Below are 22,033 nucleotides of genomic sequence, written 5' to 3'. Positions count from 1 at the left end.
TGGCAGAACATTTCAAAAGCATTTTCAATGACACTACGGCTTCGTTGTCCCAAGTTGCTGAAGCGGTGAGGTACACTCCCAGTGATGCTTTCAATTTTTCGATTACCTTGGTTACAGTAGACCTGGTCGAATCCGCCATCAAGAAGCTGAAATTTTCTAATGCTGCTGGCCCTGACGGAATCCCCTCAAGCATCCTGAAGCGATGCTGTTCAGAGCTTACAACACCGCTTTCGAAGCTGTTCAATATTTCATTACAGCAGGGGGAGTTCCCTACGCGTTGGAAATCGTCATTCATGTTCCCGATCTACAAGAAAGGAGACAAGAGAAACGTCGAAAATTACCGACGGATCACATCACTCAGTGCCTGCTCTAAAGTTTTCGAAATCATCATCAACGACGCATTATTCTCTAGCTGCAGAAATTACATTTCTCCTGATCAACACGGTTTTTATCCCAAGAGATCAGTTTCAACAAATCTAGCTCCGTTCATTTCTTTATGTCTTCGGAGTATGGAAGCTGGAGCGCAGGTGGACGTTGTATATACAGATCTTAAGGCTGCATTCGACCGGGTTGACCACTCCATACTGCTAGCTAAACTTGAAAAACTCGGTGTATCCGCAGGTTTAACTCGTTGGTTCAAGTCCTATCTGACCAATCGGGAACTTTGTGTTAGAATCGGATAAAAGCAATCGGACTATTTTACAAACAGCTGCGGTGTTCCTCAAGGTAGTAACTTGGGACCATTGCTATTCTCGATTTTTGTGAATGAGGTCGGACTGATCCTCCCAACTGGTTGCCGATCGTTCTACGTGGATGAAGTGAAGATCTATGTGATTGTTCGTAGCTTCGCCGATTGCTTGCGGCTTCAGCACCTAATCGATACTTTCGAAGAGTGGTACTCAAGAAGCTATTTCACGTTGAATGTACAAACATGTAATATTATCTCATTTCATCGCAAGCTGAAACCAATGGCATTCAACTATACGATAAATCACCAACTTCTGCAACGTGTGGACAATGTTCGTGACGTAGGAATCACGCTGAACTGCGCCTTAACATTCAAGATTCATTACTCGGGCATCGTTGCGAAAGCTAACAGGCAACTCGGGTTCAATTTCAAGATCGCTAACGAGTTTCGCGATCCTGCCTGTCTAAAAGCTCTATACTGCTCTCTAGTGCGATCGATCTTGGAATTCAGCTCGGTAGTATGGTGCCCGTATCAAGCAGTTTGGATAGTGAGGATTGAATCTGTTCAAAAAGGAAATTTGTTCGGTATGCCTTTCGTCACCTTCCTTGGAATGACCCTGTGAACTTCCGCCGTACGAAGATCGTTGTCAACTTCTGGGTCCTGAAACACCCGAACATAGGTGGACGATTAGTCAGGCCGTGTTTTCAGCGAAAGTACTTATTGGTGATATCGACTCTCCAGGAATTTTGGCTGAATTCGAAATCAACGCACCCGAACGAGTTCTTCGGTCGAGGAGTTTCCTGCATCGTGGACCTCGTGCTGCGAACTACAGCTTGCATGACCCAATACGGTTCATGTCTGGGCGTTTCAACAAGTTTTACAAATTTTTCGACTTTAACTGTGCAGCGGAAACCTTTCGTCACCGTATTCAACGCAGACTCCTGAGAAGGTGAGTAGCTGTCCATTTAATGACAACTCTATACCATAGGAGGATAACTTTTTTTATGCTATAGACTTGATTAATGTTCGTTTTAATTGTATTGTATTATTGTGATTCATGTATTTCGAAAAGATATGGGGGTTTTACGCCTTTTCTAGGCTTTTCCCCATAAGGCTTCATTTAGACATGTTAAGTCCGATGAAGAAAAACAAATTAAATAAATAAATTAATTAAATAAGGCCCATTGGTCGAATATGTGTAAGAGTCAATTTTTTACTTAATTTCGAAGAAAAGTGTTTATGATGTATTCAGAAAGTTGTTAACACTAGTTTAAAGACAAAAAATATTGCAGGCGCAAGGAGAAAAAATAGGGCGCGCGCTTGATCCGGTTTGAGATAAATTGTTGACTGCTTTCGAGAACGTAGTTTCATTTTAATATCTTGTTTTATCAGGGCTTAAACAATCGTCACGTCGGTCATAGCTTGTTATGATGTAGGAGGCACGATATCCTGAACAATGCGTAAAAATCAAATCGAAACATTGAACGTCACGTGAAGGTGGAACTTAATTAAGGCTTAAGTGCTTTATCGTAGCTTTTCGTTTTCGAATTTCAAAGATCGTCGGTTGCAGTGGTTTACGGAGCAGAAAAACGCGGTCCCAGGTCCTTTCAAATTAAAGAGATTTATGCTCAAATCGCTTGTTTATTGTGTATTTTGCGAAACTTGTCGTCGTGGGTGTCGGGTTTTAATGGTTACAACTCGAGTAACGGTATGATGTGATATGAGGGGCTCGGTGGCCTTAGAGCTACCGTTTCTGCTTAGTTAGCAGAGCATCATGAGTCTAATATCAGGCCCGTCCATGTTCAAGATTCGTCATTCGCTTTATGTTTTAATATAACTACATGTTAATAACAACGTTTCGATGAGTTCGTTTGCCTAGTGGCAAGCGTTCTTGCTTACTGAGCAGAAGATCGTGGGTGCAACTCCTTCGCGTTATATGATTGTTAGGACATCAATTCAGCTTATCGTTTACAAAAACGAAACCTGCTGCAAACCCAACCCTTTTATCCAACATTCCAGTGATTTCTCGTGGAGGTGCAAAGGTGTTCTCGGCTTCCATCAAAGCGAGTGTTACGTCAACACATTCCTACCCACTGATTTCTTGACCTACGTTTGGACGTGGCCGGCGCTGGTATTGCCTAGTTTGAGATCACCAGTTTTTACACATTGAGGATGATTGCTAATCCGAAGCATCATCTATTGGTTCGCTGTGTAATTAAAGCTGATCTGGCAATAGCATAGTAGCAATCGTGGGCGGTCAATCATGCTCATGCTCATGCTCAGAAAAAAAAATGCAGGCTCAAGTTATGAAATTATATTGCATTGCACAGTGGTTCAACCCTACCAAAAACGTGTGTTTTATTATTTTAGGTATGTAAACATTATTTTGGATGGGTAGCATCTTCAGAGAAGAGGATAGATTCTTTATAAGCTTTGTATTGAAGTAAGCAACATTATGATCTATCCACCTAGAAGGGCAATATAAAATTAAAATTTTGTAAACATGCCCAAAACTGGTTAACATGTATAACAAAGTTGTAGATAATGCAAATACTAGTAACATACTGAGTATATGATGAGTTAATTAACGTTAATGAAAGTCAGCAGGTGCGTTCTGCCCAGGGTGTGCGTTGTATACCATTGTCCCCTATAACTTTTTTCGATTCCAGAAATTGGCTATAGATGTTGTGACAAAAAAATGAATTGTGAAGTGCGGCTTGCAGCTCAGTTTGGCTGAGATTTCTAAAGTTCAATTCAGGGTAACAAACACTGATTTAGATCACTAAATTTTGATCTAGATCAGTTATATCTTTTGAAAAAAGCATCCCATATTGTTATGAAAAGGCACATTTATGGGATTTCTTATTCCTCTTTTGTAGGAGAAAAAAACAACTGCGACCAGTAATTAGATCTACTGTGGTATACTCCAATTTGGTAAATACGCACCGTGAGTTCGTTCCATCACTATGAATGTGAGCGATAGTTGCAATATGACTATGCATTTCACCCCAAGAAGGTATAACTTCCTTATTGAAGATCGTAACCTTTTTTAATTAAGTAGACCATATCTCGGTGTGCTAATTCTGTTCACCACTGATATTTTGGCTTTCCCAGATGAAGGTACGTTGTCTCTGTTCGCTTATGACACATCCAACGTCTTCAAGGGGAAGGTCATTGGAACTCTGACTGCCCTCTGAGAGGCGATTGAATGTCCTGTTCAATTATTTTTACTTACAGGCAAGGCTTAATGATCCAGTCCAGGTCATTGATTTGTCTCCGTTCTCCGACTCAAAACTGTTTCTCATCTCTTGCTTCCACCAACATTTATTTAACTTTCAACATAATAAAATATCTCTCAAGAAATAATTTCTGCCACGATCCGAAACTTTTATTAAACGCTTCCTGCTGTGACATTTTTTTTTATCGCATCAATTCGAGTACAGTTTCATCTACATGCAGCAGCAATCGCTGTTGCCTCGTATGTGAGAAAAGTTCTGCCGAAAAAAATATATATGAAACATGAACGGACTACCAACTACGTAGTTTTACCACCCGCTGCACATTTTGGCGGTGCTCCGCGAAGGTTGTAGGTGCAATAAAGTAACACTCCCGTGGCAGATGTGCATAAATATGTGATTAAGTATCTGGTGGCATGCGATAGTTAGTGCTGCGACCGACGTCGTCGTGGAAGAAGTTCTTCCCAGACTGGCCTGCTGTAAGAAAGTTTGAAAAATGTACTTTACTTCTGCGCCTCTTGTTTCTGACGGTGCAGAGGCAGGGTGGTTTCTTTCACCTCAACCCAGCGGACGAACCAAGCACAGAGGAAACCTGTGGCCGAAGCCAATTCAAGAGACCAGAATTCCAGAAGACTGCCTAGCGAGTGATTTATGCACAACTGCAACAATTTTCCGTCACGTTTCCGAACATTGTGTCTTTTCGGGATGGCACTGTGGGAAACAAATTCATGTCATTGCTTGCAAAACACGGTATGGGAGTTTCAGCTAATTGTTCCATCCCAACATTTCCAACAGTGCACTTTCTTTCCATGACCGAATGGTAGCAAATGCAGAAAGGAGATATTTTCTTTTCCGTCTCTACCAACCGGGGAGACGTAGCGATTTCCAAAACCTAAGAAGTGCAGTCACTCGGAAAACAGTTCTCCCGGTTCCGAAGAAAGCGAAGGTGGTCTTGCTGTTCTCGCTCGATGGCGGATGGTGGATGGCGCTGAGCCAACAAGGCGATTTTCTTCCAGGCCTTAAACCGTCGTGTGAAATACGGAACAAACAAACAAAGTCAGTCTGTTTTCTGACTTTCTCCTCTACCCCCATACCTTTCAACTTGATGATGGTCTCTGCAGCTAATGTCAGTTGAGTCATTTCCAAACTGAGCTGTTTCCTTTTCCTTTGAACCGTGAGGGTAAATACCTAATAAATTTTAAATCCAAAGGATTTGTATCCTTTTTGTTTTCATTCCGGAATTCGCTCCGGTCGGACGGTTGGTCGGCTACCGGCGGGGAGTTCTCTTCCGGCCGGGTGTAGGATTTCAAGTCTGCGAAGAAAGTGACTTGATCGGATGGATGTCCCTTGAAGGCTTAAGATGTTTTAAAGTTTTGGTTTGCTCAGTTGGGAAGTTTTGCTAGTAGGGAGGATTAAAAAGGGATATAATATATAAATAGAAGCCAGAAACAGCAAAACCAGAAACGCTTTATTATTTTCTAGAGGAAAGTGGTTAACCGTGTTGAATAATCTTTGTGAAAAAGTTTTGAGGAAAATGCAAAGATCGGTTTTTTTCCGCTCTAAACTGGTCTCACTAAAGATTTGATAAGGTGTAACCTTTGGAGAGCGACCGAAGACCTATATTTCTAGGAAAGTTGTCGTTCAGGTTCCAGTTTCATATGTCACATGTCAAATTCAGTGGTTTAAGTACGTAGTCCTCTGAGGTTTTAATAGTAGATGGACAAGAAATTCTGTGACTTCGATGTTCTACCATTGCTGCTATAACAGATGCTGAGCATAATCGTAAAGCCATGGAAGTAAGATTCGTACGTGGACCAATTGTGGACTATATAGTATCGCCAGAAAAAGAATTGTTGTTCTCAGTTCCATTCTGGAATCAGCATTTGTAGACAGTAAATACATGCATGGAAGCTATCCGGTATAAAACGGAATTTTTCAAAATTTCACGACTCTTTCAGTTTTGACTAGGTTAGGTTATCTTTATTAATGAAACTTTCAGCCAGAGGCTGGTTCATCTCTTCGGTTTTGACTATGAAAACAACCTCAGTTGAATACAATATTAGCTGTTTATGATTGTTATTCCCGGAAATCGAAAATTTCGTTTTGTTTCGTTTCGTATCGTTTAGACAAAAATTGGACAGATCTAAATTTATGATTACGATTTTTTTAAAAAGTAAATTATGCAAAACTTGAATTCGTAGGGTCTTACAGAACAACACGTTTACAATAATCTGAAAAACATCATTGTTTTAAGAATGTTAATAGACTTTAAGCCAGTATTTCGTTTTGTATTTCTCTTATTTTGGGTTTTCATATCGGAACACCTTACTATAAGCAGCACCGTAATGAAACGACAGGCCTCCACCAAGTCCAAGGACAGCAAGCCAAGGAAGCAAATTATAGGGGTTTAATTTTAGAAAGTTTTTCACGGAATTGATCTCATTGACATTCAATCAATTAGAAAAGGGCATTAGCGTACAAAGAGCGTGGCAAGTGAGGTCAAATGTCTACCGTCTAATTTAAATATATCAATGAATTTTCAGAGTTATTTTGTGCTGAACGGGTCATTAGGCCTAATTTTGAATTCCAAGTTACTGCCTTTAGATATTATTGGTTGCAACTAGAAACCAGTAACGCTGGTACCTTTTCGTGGTGCGTTACTGTTATAAGATCTACATTTGAACCATAGTCCTGATAACTTCAAACTAAGGGAACATGATTTTTCAGATATCAAACAGGAACACATTGTAGTCCTTTTTAGACTCGGAGAAGTAGTCAAAATACCTGTTGAAGTGTGAATTTTATTTAAATCAAATTTAAAATGAAAGTTTCTAGAAAGAGGTATACCTTTGGATAGACTTCACTACGTAAATTGCTCAGCGCTTATCGTTTAAAGTGCAGGGTAAAAGTGGTTGTTGCTGATATTGTTTAATGAAATTGGTGACAAGTTGCGTATTAAATAGACTTGTGCCTAACCGAATTATATAAAATGCTTTGTACGCGTCCGTTAATAAAACGAATAGTTGTTTGATAAATTTCATGCTTGTAGATAATTTCGCTCGCTGTTTATAATATACTGCGATCAGTGTTCAGAAAATCAATCTCAAATCTCATTCATTGAGCCTCCTTGCGAGAGTAAGCTCGCGTGCGAATGCGGCAAACAAAATTCACGCTTGAGATTCTCCTGCATATTCACGCACTCACACTCACAATGCCAAAAAATCATTCCAGCTTTAAGCTCATAAAATCCTCTCAAAAGTCAATTGATAGCAGGCTTATGCATGTTGTGTTAGTTTTCCAACCCCTGATGCATAAACAATAGTAATAACAATTATAAGCGCCAACATGTACAGAAATGAATTTTTGAACCTGAAAACTCATCAGCGATTTTTGCGACGTTAAATTTTGGAAGGCAAAACTCAAAGGCACATAAACTCATGCATGAGATTCGAGTTTTTGAGTTTTTCCGAACACTGACTGCGATTCAGAGATTTCGATGGAGACGGAGGAGTTGTATTAGGAAGAGTTCCATGATTACTGTTTTTTGTTTTTATGTGGTTGGGCATATTTTTTCCCATTCTATTGAAATTTGTTGTGTTGGTGCTGCCATGGTGATTGTATTGCTCCCAGTTAAAAACAATCGTTTGTTTCCTGCCGGGATAAAATCAATCACGCGTGATCCATTTGTCTGTTTTAATTAGAATATAAGAAACACGTTACTGTCAGTAAGGCGTGCACCCGGATGCAAGAACATAGTTGAGTCTAGTGGGAGAAAAGACATTACGATTTATCCCAGGCTACATCCCACCAATAGGGTGGAATGCTTCGGAATGTTTAGAAAAGTAAGGCGCACGCTTGATCCAGTTTAGAATACAATGTTGAATGCTTTCGAGAACGTAATTTCATTGGAATATCTTGTTCAACCAAGTCTTAAACAATCGTCACGTCGGTCATAGCTTGTTATGATAGCCTGAACAATGCGTAAAGTGCAAATCGAAACATTGATCGTCGTGTGAGAGTGGAACTTAATGAAGACTTAAGTACTTTCATTTTAAAGAGATTTATGGTCAAATCTCATGATCGTGTATTTTGCGAAACTCGGTGTCACGTTTGAATGGATACAACAACTCGAGTAGCGGTATGATGCGATATGACGGGCTCGGTAGTCTTAGAGAGACCGTTTTTGCTTACTGAGCAGCACATCATGAGTAAATCTCAGACCCATCCACATTCAATATTCGTCAATCAGCGGCGCCGGTGGTGTAGTGGTAAGCGTGATTACTTCTCACCCCAGCAGGCCTAGGTATCAATCTCAGTCGGCGCCGCCGGGATGTTCTGAGGCATAACATCTCTGATCACGCCTTCCTGGCGTCGGTAGCATTGGTTCTCAGCACAAGATCGACGGAAAACAAATCAAGGAATATTCGTCAATCGTTTTATTTGTTAATATGACTGCATGGTAACAACAGCAACTCGATGGTTAAAAAGAGGCTCGTTTGCCTAGTGGCAAACATTTTTGCTTATCGATTAGAAGACTGTGGATTCAAGCCCAAGCTTAATTCAGACTTTTTAAAAAACGAAAACGATTGATGAGAAATACGCAATGTTGATTTTGAAAACTTCAACTTCAAAAGCTTGAAATCCAGAGACAATTTGTTGAGATCTCGGATTTTGTATCTGGGCATCTGGTTCACTATTCTGGGGTTTTTCGCTACTTTTTATTATAGAATGCTAACGTTAAATCTAGTTGAATTTTTACTTAACCCATCGTAAAAAATATAGTGTAATGCTATTAATCTCCATATCAAAATGCAAAATTTCCGCACCGTACATCCATACTCTGTATTTTCAATGCAGGTGCACTCGAGAGTGCTCACAACTTGACTTAAGTGTGGCTCTGTGGTCTGGAAATTTTGAATTTTGATAGAGAGATTATTAGCGCTAAGCCATCTATTTTAAGATAGGTTAACTAACAATTCAATTGTATCATATGCATTATATCAAAAAGTAATGAAAAAGTCCCAAAAGAGCAATCCATCACTGCTCGACATCACAGTACTTAAAAATACTGAGGTAAATTTTTTCAGATTCCAGACTGATAAATTTTCAAGATCTTAAATTTGCAAACATAGGGTAGATATTCCAGTCATTACCATACGTGACCCCATTGGGAATTTTATAGGCCATTATTGGATCAAACCATAATAGGAACGTACATCCATAACCAGTTCATCTTCCCAAATTTAAAATTTAAGTTTTATCAGCTTGCATTGACTTAGTGAATTGTTCAAAATATCTATCTTTGAATATTTTCAAGATTTGAAAAAAAGACTTGATTCTGCAACTATGAGAAAAAAAAGGTACTGTTACTTTGAAGAGTTGTCAAGAGAATTTGGATAACAATTCCAAAAGAGTTTTCAAAAGAATTAAAATGGAGATCTAGACATAATTTCACAGGAACAAAATTCTAAACAAAATTTAAAGAGAGTTCTTGTTAGAATAACAAGCTTATTTTGAGATGAGCTCTGAAGGAATTTTAAGGTTAATCTGAAGAGAATTCTTTAGAACCATTTCATGAATTTTAATAAAAATTGATAAAGAATTCTCACGTGATTTCAAAGGAACTACTTCTGAATAAAATTCAAAGAAAAATTTGAGGATTTTTCAGAATCAATGTTGCAATAGAATGTATCTCTTTTTTCACCACTGATCTTTTCGGCTGATGGATGTCCAATCAGATCAATTTACTCTAATTAGATGTTTATGTTCTGAATACAGCTACAAGCATTTCAACCACAATAACACCAATAATAATAACAACTACAACAACAATAACCACAGCAGTATTTTTCGATGGGCCTTAGTTCCGGTGCGTTGGGGGGGGGGGGGGAGGGGTTTATGTACCTGGGTACGACAGTGACGCCGTTGGCTTCGTACCACTCCAGGACAACATTTGAATAGTGGCACGAAGCTAGATCCGGTGAGAAGATCGTAGGGCCCTTGTGTTGCTTCAACAGGGGAAGCAGACGATTCTGTAGACACTCCTTGAGGTAGATCTCCCCGTTTACAGTCCCGGTAGTCACGAACGGTGCACTCCGTTTGCCACATGATCAGATCGCTTGCCAAATCATTTATTTCTTGGCAAACTTTGAAAGTTTCTGCTTTCTTACTTTCTCCGGAACATCAAACTTGTGCTGGGCGGTGTAGAACAGTAGCCCCTGAAACTGCCGGAAGTCCACCTTGACGTAAGTCTCATAATCCATGATGAGACAATGAGGCTTCGTCAGCATCTGGGTGTACAGTTGTCGGGCCCGTAACTTTCCCACCGTATTTTGCGTTCGTCATGATTTGGATCCTTCTGCACTTTGTACGTATGCAGTCCCTCCCGGTCCTTGGCTCTCTGAACGAAAGACTTGGACAGATTCAACTTTTTGGCCACATCCCTGATTCCGCTTAAACGCTTTCACGACACGCATGTGATCCTGATCACTAATAGAACATCCATTCTGATCGCATTTCTCCTTCCGTGCGATGCTCAGAGTTTTGTAGTAACGTTTAATCACACGACTCACCATTGACTGCACGATTCCGAGTTGTTTTCCGATGTCCCGATGAGAGAGTTGGGGATTTTCCAGGTGCTTGCGCAAAATCAATTCGCCACGTTGGTTTTCGGCTGACGCCATTTTTTCCATCTTTTGAAAAACTGACAGTGATAAAAATACAGTGTAAACAATACGGTTTAAACTACTTCTACCCAAATTTGCAAGAGAAAATTCCCAATGAGTAATTTTCTACAGCTTTTTTTCCGTGATGCAATTTGATGTGGGACACCCTTTGAGCTTGAGCTTGAGCTTGATTGACCGCCCACGGTTGATACTCTGTTACTGCCAGATCAGCTGTAATTACACAGAGAACCAACAGACGATGCTTGGGACTAGCAATCATCATCAATGTGTAAAAACTGGTGATCTTAAATTAGGCAATACCAGCGCCGGCCGCGCCCGAACACAGGTCAAGAAAGGAATGGGAAGGAATGTGTTGACGTGACACTCGCTTTGATGGAAGTCGAGAACACCTCTGCACTTCCACGAGGAATCACTGGGATGTTGGATAAGAGGGTTGGGTTTGCAGCAGGGTTCGTTTTGGTAAACGATAAGCTGAATTGATGTCCTAACGATCATATAACGCGAAGGAGCTTGGGACTAAACCCACGGTCTTCTACCCAGTACGCAAAAACGTTTGCCACTAGGCAGACGAGCACCTTTTTAATCACCGAGTTGCTGTTATTACCATGTAGTCATATTAACAAATAAAACGATTGACGAATCTTGAATGTGGATGGGCCTAGGATTAGACTCATGATGTTCTGCTCAGTAAGCAAAAACGGTTGCTCTAAGGCCACCGAGCCCCTCATATCACATAATACCGTTGCTCAAATTTGTGTATCCATTCAAACCCGGAACCAACGACAACAACGAGTTTCGCAAAATACACGATACACAAGCGATTTTACCATAGATCTCTTTGATATGTAAGGACCTGGGACCGCGTTTTTCTGCTCAGTAAGCAGGCCACTGTAACCGACGATCTTTCAAATCCGAAAACTAAAAACTACGAAAAAGTACTTAGGCCTTCATTAAGTTCCACTTTCACGCGACGTTCAATGACAGGGTCCTATCCAGGATTACATCTGAAAAATCCAAATCTGGCCAAGGCCCACCTAAACCTGTTCTAATCCACCTGAAATTACTAACGAATGGAAGACTTTGACTACCCAGCCATGCAATAGTCTCATTCCGTGCCTTATGGTGATGATTCTATTGCACTCATCTTTTGGCACCACCCAGGGAAGACTTGGTCCTGTACCCAATGCTTAACTTATCTCCATTCCACTCAGCTACTCGCAATTTCTTGTGATATAGTGGGCGGAATATTATTATATGAGACAATTCAATGCAGACGTCTTTCGAAATTTGGCAGATCGATAGGTAATCGGTGAGTTACCACGATAGTTGCTATTCAACAACTCGACAACGTCCCATCGTCAACGCCTGCTATGAAAATTTCCCATTGCAGACGTCAACGAAATGACGTCATCGAGCTATCGATCAACTACCCTGGTTATCGCCTGGTACGATGCTAGGAGGCGAACCGGAAGAATCGATGAGCTACCTCTCCCCCCAATTTGTGGTGGGACACCCTTTAGAAGAGAAGAAGTTTTTGGAAATAGTTATAATGTTTTTAGGGATGACCGAATTTTTCAAATGTTTGAAAAGAAATTTAGGAGGATGCGTTCTTATTGCTATTCTAACAAAATTTTATTCAGAGCTAATCACTACTACTAAATTTAAAGAATTCGAACATGTTTGGGTGAAAGTGCATGTGGCAGGATCAAGGAGGATAAAAGCGAAGACATCAAATCAAGAAGACTGGAAACTCTGCCAGAATCCAAGCGTGATGTTTTTGGACCAACATGTAATGAGTATTTACAAAAGATTTGTTGATAATATTCCAATAAAAAATATTGCTTTAGATTGCTGCAAAAACTTACAATAGATAAAAGTATAATGAGAGAGAGAGAGAGAGAGAGAAGGATTAGTAATTTCCATATAATTCCACTACCTTATTTGCTTATCCTTGACAGATACGCGTATTTCGTCTACAATGTGCAGACTTCTTCAGTGTCTTGTACTTATACTCGACTATTAGTACAAGGCACTGAAGAAGTCTGCACATTGTAGACGAAATACGCGTATCTGTCAAGGATAAGCAAATAAGGTAGTGGAATTAAATGGAAATTGCTAATCCTTCTCTCTCTCTCATTATACTTTTATCTATTTTAAGTTTTTGCAGCAATCTAAAGCAATATTTTTTATTGGAATATTATCAACAAATCTTTTGTAAATACTCATTACATGATGGTCCAAAAACATCTCAACGCTAAAAGTTAGAAAATGATAATGATGCCCAACTTTTGCATGGAGCCACCGCACTGTGGGGTGGAATCCAAAATGTCCGCATCAGGTGTCCTCCTAGATGGCACTGAACATTTCAAAGGAGATATTTAAGAAAATTTCCATTTTTAATCCATGGTAATTTTAAGGCATTTACCATGAAAATCTTATTCCCAAAAAATTCTCGAAAGAATTGACAAGTGAATGCCAATTTTTTCTGAATAAATTTGTTAAATATTCTACAAAGAAATGCTAAAAGTTGTGGAAGAAATTTCAAGCGTACACCAAAAAAAAATCCATCTAAGTTAAAATTCTAAAATTTTGTGAAGAAAATTTCAGGAGAATTCCAGAAACAATCCCAAAATATATCTAAGAAATTTCGAAGAGAACTGGGATATCCTTGGATGCTTCTTAGAAAATTCTTGAAAAAAAAATATTGTAGACATCGGTTTAGGAAGTATGACAAAAGTTTTATGAGCTGTCTTAACGAAAGGATTCAAATTCACAACTACAAAAAAAATCAGCAGTTCAATTTCAACGATATGTCGTGAAATTTCTTATGCAAACTCGTTCAGGTATATGTATATTATATTAAAAGTTCGAGTTCATTAAGACAGAAGAAGTCCTGCGAGAGCTGCAGCTTGTCAGTGGCAAATAACAGGGACGACAAGCTGTTCCGATGACAAATAAAACCTCCATGAAGCTCTCGACGTCCCATCCTTTAGTCGCAGTGCTGAACGTGACTATTTACCACAAAAAGGCTTGCCAATGCGCATCAAAAATCGACTACATCCGAACATCTCAAATAGAAAGAAGACATTCCGTGCAAGCTCTACCACAAACCGGACTAGTTCATGTTGGTCTTCGTCAAGCGGACCGTCTACAATTTGGACTGCTACATCACACATGTCAAGCTGCCTTTAGGTTTAATTGGCCAAACTTGGTGAGTTCGTTCCGTTTTGAGCATTTTTACCTTTTCATCAGCGGCGCCGGTAGTGTAGTGGTAAGCATGATTACCCCATCACCCCAGCAGGCCTGGGTTCAATCCCAGTCGGTGCCACTGGGATGTTCTGACGCATAACATCTCTGATCGGGAAGTAAAGCCGTTGGTCCCCGGTTCATGAGTTGATGGATCGATAGGTAGGGTCCAGGTGTGGGAGCTGTCTCCCTGGCGTCGTTAGCATTGGTGCTCAGCACGGAAAACAAACCAAATGAAAAAAATCTTTTCATCAAATCATGCCGTGTGACGTATAATTCATGAATTTGAAAGATCAATACAATAGACAAACTGATGTGGTAACTCCAGATTATGTGTACCAGGTTCTTGTAGGACTTTTTTGCTCGATCTTATAATATTAAAATTGATTTGTTTTTAGAAATGTTGCCTTCATTCAAACAATAAAATTACAATTGTTCTTACATATGTCTGCGACTGCAAGAAAACACTCAACGGGTTAAGAGTCATACACAAGATTTAGCTGCCTCTTTTCCGCATGAATTGTGCGAGGCTCCAGAGTTCATTCAGAAAATTGTATTCTCGTCGAATAACTTGAAGTCATAGATTTGCTGTTAATTTTCAAGTGTGACCGAACGACAAACCACTGATTCCATTTCGGTTTGTCGCACAGAGGAAGCCCGCTCTTCCCACAACTAATGACTCTCTGGCAATGGGTTTCCATTTTGTGCTTTTCGCGACAATTTATTTTCTCCACATTTTCACAAGCTTCAAATGTAGCCAACCACCCTGCGGTAGGGTTGAATTTATTTCTCTCCAGATAGATTATCCATTCGATTGCACTAATGAGTTGGAATCGTCGCGCTTGCTTTCATGCCTGCCTCAAACTGCCTGCTTGTTTGGTCAATGGTTTGTGGGTTGATTACAATCGGATTCAGCATATTGATGCTGGAAAGTTAACAAACATCATCACCATGGTGTTCAGCTGTGTACTGGAAAACGCAAGTACCTAGACAGACACTAACACCCTGTGCGTGTATGTGTGTGCGACTGACTCGATATCGAATTCATTAGATTGTTTAACATCCTGATGGAGAACATTTACATAACTTGATTATGACCCAACACCGCATCAGCATCGTGTGGTTGGAGCAGTCAGCGTGTGTTCGTGCAGTAGCAGCAAAAGTATTCATCTGCAGCGACAGATTGTGAACCTACCTACCATTATGGGGCATGAAGAAGCAGCCGGTTTTCCGAAACAACATTTGCATTAGTTGCGATGTACTACGTACTTGAACCATAGAGAGCTGATCCGACACCAAACAGTGAAGGTCCCTCTGTCGTTCCTATTGTAGATCATGATTGCAAATATGTTAATTTCGATGTTATTATAATAAACATGGCTCTTATCGTATAGGTTCCGATGCGACCGTAGACAATACCTATATGCCTCGTATTTCAGAACAGTTCCCGTGTCAAAGAAACTCTCAAGAGCCCGGAAGAGAAGAGGTAAACAATTTCTATTGAAACGATTACTGAACGAGCGACTTCAACAACAGTAAAGCGCTGGAATGCCCTACTTCTTACCTCAAACAATCCATATTTGTTATTTATTTACCTCATAAACCCGCCAAGATGCGAAGTCTTTTGGAGAAATTCCTCCCGTCGAGCATTGTTAGTTTCATAGCAATTTAATCCATCAGTATCCATCGTTTAAGCCAGAGCAGAAGTCTGTGGTGTGATGTGCATGTCCACAAGCGAAAAGACCCCCCACTTGTCGTGATTCCGAACAAAAGCCTGACTGGAAACGATAAACTGCGCCTTTTGCAGCCCCATAGGCGGCTCACAATAGGGACGAGCGAGGAGTGTATGTTTACCATCCTTCATTTTTGCCGCCCGGGACGACGGCTTCCCCTCTAATCAATGCATCAGCCAGCGATGCAACGATGACGGCCGGGCGAGCGGAGTGCTGATTTCTTTCCACTGCTGGCTGATGCTGCTGCTTTGGACCGAAGTGCACCGTGCAGGAAAACATGGTGAGGTGAGATGGTGGGTATTCCACGAATCAGCTGAGCAATTTTCGATGTTACAGCCGGCTGCGACCTGCTAATAACGATTTGCATTCCATGCTTGGGAAGTACAGAAAATGACGAAATTGAGCCCGCAACATATCTTGAGAAATACATCCCATCATATGCATTCGGATTCAAATAATGGTTCAAAACTCCGCTTTCAGGTAGCACACTTCCAAAGACCACTATATTAAGTAAATTTCAACTGCAAATCTGGGCATCAGTAGTTACTCTGGAAAACTTTAATTTGGATCATGAAATGGAGGAAACAGGAAACAGCACCATTAACTGTAAGTCCTAGTAAACTTTACGAATTAATATTTCAGACTTGTACACATGTCCAGATGAGTTTGAAAGAAAGTTCAGACGGCTAGAATGACAAAGACAAAATCAAATCTTCACTGTACCACTTTGGCAAACCCCATTCGCATGCACGCAAAGGTCATTATCTCTCCTGTTTATTTCAACTCATCTTCCGCAAGTGGTCAACTTGCTGCACCAATTGCTCTGGATTTGGGGTCTCAGCCAGCCCTTCGGGAAGTTTGTACATCTTGCTCTCACAACACAGTTTCACTAATTGGCATCTTAAGCTCTCAACAACAGGCAATTGTTATTAGAAAAATCAACAAACAACTCCCTGCGGCCCAGCTTTTACCAGCTTTCACCGACATCCTTCGCAGTTACCCCGTACCCCGATGCTGCAATGAATAGGTTCATGCCCAATGGCCCTGTTTGGTGTTTGTTTTCTTGAAGTATTCCCTGATTATGACCAACGAAAAAAAAAGAGCCCCTTCCGGACCCGGGCACTATAATTGAGTCCTCTCTTCTCTGGTTGCTGCAATATCTCATTGTTCATTGTTCGAAGAAAATCATCATGCGATGATCGATCCCTGGAACTGCGCCTGCACATCATCGTCTGTCCATTTGACCACGAAACCTATACCTATCGATTAAACTCGTGGACGGATGGTCGTAAAAATCCATAATTTCTGTTTACTTTTCGTGCGCTGCCGGTCAACATGGCCAGTTCTCGTATCTTGCGGCACTGCAGTCATTATTATATGATTGAATTTATGGCCCCTCCGTCGCAAAAACATCCATCGTCGCCGGAGCCGGTAATCAGCGTTTAGCCGAATGGGGTCGTCTTCCTTGGGGAGACACGAGTTGAAGGCACACACAGAGAGAAAACGGTTTTTTATGGACCTTAAAATAAAGCGGGACTCACTCGTTTAACGACAGGATTTTGAACTTTTGAAGTTGCAAGTAAAACGGCAATTACCGAGCTTGTTGACGACCGGGACGAAAGACTTTTCTTTCGGTGGATCGCATGTTTGGGAGTGCACCGGGAAGTCGATGATGGGTCTTGTGGAATGATGACGAGCTGAAGAAACGATAATTATATAATTGTACACTCGATTGCCACAAGCGAGGATAAACAGTCAGTTTGTTTATTTTTGTGTGTAAACCTACTATTGTAATACAATTTCTACTTAGCTCATGTGCGTCCAACGTTCTAAAAATAGGGCAGTACTTCTATCACCGAAGAACCGACATGAATGACCATAGCCTCTTCTGACCTCTGTCCCCATATTTGCGGAAAACGTTTAACTAAGCCACGAATACGTGTGTGGTGTCCCAGAATGTCTAAGCACGACTTTGGAACACCCTTGCTTGTTTCAGATGACGTTTAAGCAGCTGATTATCACGCTGAATCATTGTTTACATTTCGACCAACAGTTTCTTGTATCGCAAGTGTCGGTTCTTTACATATCCGTGACAATGCGTGCATTCCTCTAAGCCAATTAGTGCAATTTGAAGGTGTACACACTTAATCTAGCTCGGTAAAATCTTGAACAGCCGATTACCTCGGCATTTACTTTTACTGATATCTCTTCAAAATATCTGTTTGTTGGCTGATATTTCAGCAAAATGTTATTTGTTAGCTAAGTCTCGGCAAATGTTTTACTGAATCTCAGCAAAATACATTGCAGAACTGCTCGGCTGTTGGAATCTCGGCGAAAAAATTTAAGTGTGTAAGCGAAAATCTGGACGTAAACCAAACCCTGTTGACCGAAATCTGTACCGGAAAATCGAGCAAGCTTTCACTCGCAAGAAAAGTGCTTTGGTTCGAGACGTTGCTAAAAAAGTGGAATCCTCGAAGAGTAACGTCCAGCGGGCCAAGTCAAGAATGGGTCTAAAGACGTATAACAAGCTAAAAATGGTAAAAAGGTAAATGAATCATTAAACAATGACGATGTTCCTTAATAAGTAAAAAAAAATCTCCTTAAAATAGATCGGGTTGCTCCTTAAATGATTGATCAAAATACATTAAAAATCTTAAAATGCTCAGTAAATATTTAAAGTACGCTCTCTAAAATAGAGAAAACTGTACATTAAGAATTTGAAAATGCTCCTTAGTATGCACCGCTTTGCACCATTTTGAAGTGTAATTGTACCATATATCATCGGAAAAGCTGCTGTAGAAAGGTTAATAAGTACCATGAAATCAGCTGAAATGTTCAGTAAATCTTTGTGTGCATTTGTGCATTTTTACTGAACATTTCAACTGATTTCATGGTACTTATTAACCTTTCTACAGCAGCTTTTCCGATGATATATGGTACAATCACACTTCAAAATGGTGCAAAGCGGTGCATACTAAGGAGCATTTTCAAATGCTTAATGTACAGTATTCTCTATTTTAGAGAGCGTACTTTAAATATTTACTGAGCATTTTAAGCTTTTTATCGTATTTTGATCAATCATTGAAGGAGCAACCCGATCTATTTTAAGGAGATTTTTTTTACTTATTAAGGATAATTTCATCTCTTTTATTGAGCAAAAGTAGGTCTGCCGCTAAAAATGCCAAAGCGGAGTGAAAAACAAGCCGCATCCACCAAACCGTGGCTTGGAAGTTATACGACCAATTGCTGTGCGGAAAATCGGTGTGCGTGATTATGGACGATGAATCATACGTTAAAATTTGATTACAAAACTCTTCCTGGTGATCAGTACTACACCGTTCGTGATTGCCGAAGTGTTGACGAAGCGGATAAATCGGTTTTTACCGAAAAAAAAATCGGGAAAAAGGCTATGGTTTGGCAAGCCATGTGAGAGTGTGGTATGCTTTCCAAACCTTTTGTGACAACACAACGGAGACAATGACAACCGATTTTTACGTGCGTGAGTGTTTAAAGAAGCGCCTGTTACCCATAATACGCAAACACGACGCCTCAGTACTGTTTTTGGCAAATTTGGTGTCGATTCATTACTTCAAGGACACGGTAGCCTGGTATAAAGCCAACAAGGTCCAATTCGTACCCAAGGAGATGAATCCGACAAACTGTCTCCAGGTCAGGCCAATCGAAACTTTTTGGGCCCTGACCAAAGCATATTTGCGGAAACATGTATCCAAAATTGTTGGAAAGGCATCTGTGCTGCAGGTTATGAGTAGCGTGAGATCAAAAATCCGCTCCTTGGCTTACGACTGATCGGATCTCGGATTTTCTACGTTAAACTGTAAGAGAATACTATATTATTATTATTATTATTTAGCTTTATTAAGGAGGCTTTCAGCATTGGGCTGGTTCGCCTCCAAAGAGAATACTATAGAGAACATAAATGCGTAATAAAAATCGAATTTACTGTAAATAGAGTTACGTTATCGTTTTTTTTTTAATCGTGCTTAGTCATTCTGGGACACCCTATCAAATTGATGAGATTGGCCGTGCATCTCAAAATTAAGTGGTTTTTCACTCACAATCACAAAAACTCAGCAATTTTTTTCTCAAAAATCTGCTTGAATATGGAGAAAATCTACTAAAAATTTACTCAGGCTAGGAGTATACTAATAGACTGAGTGAAAACGTTACCGGTTTTCTTCACATTCGAAAAGTTTTCCAGCACAATCAAGGAAAATTTAACACAGTCTATGAGTAACCTACGTTTTTGCTTATTTGAGTGAACGAAACTCAAATTTGAATTCGTTTAATCGGCACTATGGATCGAGTCATATTATTCTGGAATAAAATATTTTTATCTAGTTAAAAAAGCTTATGGTTTTGAAAAATCGGTTCGCTGTTCATATGAATCGGAGAGCATCCATTAAGCACGTCACGCTCTAAAGAAGGAGAAAGGATTTTAAATTGTCTGATAAGCATGGCAAATAAACTTAAGAATTCCAAAAGGCTGGACTTATGAACAACACATATGAATTTCATAAGCGTGACTTATGAATGATTTTCGTCTAACATGAGGTAGCTCTTATATACCTTTAACTTCGATTAACGGTTTAGCGACTTTGCAGTCAATTTAATTGTTTATGAGAAAGTTTGAACATACTGAGAGGTAAGCACATATCATTGGTAAGAGACGTGTGTGTGTGAGAAAATTTGCGAAAAAATCTAAGGCACCGGTGGGACTTTAACCTTTAACTATTAACCTAAGCCTTTAACTATTTAATTATTCCAAGCGTTGAAAGACGAGTGTTCATCACACAGGGACCGTATTTTCAAGGTCCATAGTTCGGTTCTAGATTGCTCAGTTTTATTAGTTTATTATTGACATTATTTTTCATTAGGCAAATCAATGAAATCTACATCGGTTTATTATGGCTAAAATTCTTAAGTGGTTCTTGTGACATTCCTACGCTCCTTTGCCTCAGTGTAGGAAAAACGTAACGGATAGAAAGAGGAGGATAATTTTTCTCTAAATATAACGTGATGTACTTAATGCATGCTTCCTTAAAGATTTTCAAGCAAAAGTTATATTTAAGTATCATTTCAATTTATCTGTGTTTCTATTGCCCCAATATCCAAACAATATGCAAAGATCGTGCCTTCGGTAAAAAGGGCGTCAGAAAGCCTACTCTGTAAAGGCACAGCATTACCAAACCGAAGGCGGGTTCCAGTTCGATAAAATCAATCAGGTTGGAAATTTTCTCGACTTAGGGCATAGAGACTCGTAGTGCATGCCACACAATATACAATATCTCAATCAATAACAGTGTAAGTGCATCTATAACACAAAGTTGAGAGCTGGCAAAACGCTCGCTACAGAAACGTAAAAATCCTAGAAGAAGAAGATTTCTTCGGTAAAGTTGTTGGGTGAACTATAGAATCCGATGTGATGGACATTTTATGGAACTTTCAATAATTACGTAAGCAGTTTTTTGGGATCATCATCCTGTTGAGCAGTATTCCACCTTGATGTCATGATTCAAGAACAAGTTTATGGACAACGCATCAATGTTTTGTTGTTCTACTTTCTTATCGGATTTCAGTAAAGCTACATGCAAATCAAAAATTTATTACGTTGAATGTTAGTTGCACTTCCTATCATCTTCCGCAGCGAATACCGCAGCAAATAGTATAAGGTCAAGCAGACGATGTAATGATTTTTTACGTAGACTGCGTCTTACGGAAAGATGCAGAGAGTAAATCAAAACTCTAAAATTGCAACCGTCACGAAAAGGTGTTAGATTTTGAACGCTTATAACTTTGTCATTTGCAGATGAAATTAACACCAATCGATAGGAAACAACTCGACGAATCTTCTAAAATAAATCTGTTCCAATTTTCCATAAAAAAACTTTTGAAAAATGCTCAAATAAAAAGTGATTATTTTATCACTGTTTTCTTGAAATAAACGTTTTCCCCAAACCCAGTCATCATAATCGAGTACCACTTGGTTTCACATCGTTCTGCTTGAACATGAAAACTTATGAAACAGTGCTGCTGTCATGCCTCCGCTCATTTTCGCTTCGGACAGTGTGTGTGAGTGGTACCAGCAGCAAGCAACTGGGGAGTTTGGTAAAGAGAGATGATCAACCCGATTCATACCCGAGGGGGGCGACTCTCTCTCGATGCAGGAAAAATTGTGTTTTGCTGTGGTTAGCTGCACGCATGTTGTGTAGATAGAAATAAGATTGTTGACGATTCTGAAGAATTCCTGCAAAAAGATGATGCACGAGATGCAAGTAGATTCGCACTAAACATTGTTGTCATGTCATAAGATTGCCACTCTCTTAAATAACTAATAACTATTTCATTTGTTTGTTTGACTAAAAAGCAAATATTAGCAAACTTGTAGCTGAGAAAATTTCCTACATGAATAGTTATCAAACTTTC

Source organism: Ochlerotatus camptorhynchus, unplaced genomic scaffold (genome assembly GCF_037179485.1).
Source record: "Ochlerotatus camptorhynchus isolate MF236.1 unplaced genomic scaffold, CSIRO-AGI_Acam_v1.1 ptg000144l, whole genome shotgun sequence".
NCBI lineage: Eukaryota > Metazoa > Arthropoda > Insecta > Diptera > Culicidae > Ochlerotatus > Ochlerotatus camptorhynchus.
Note: the sequence above shows the minus strand (reverse complement) of the source record.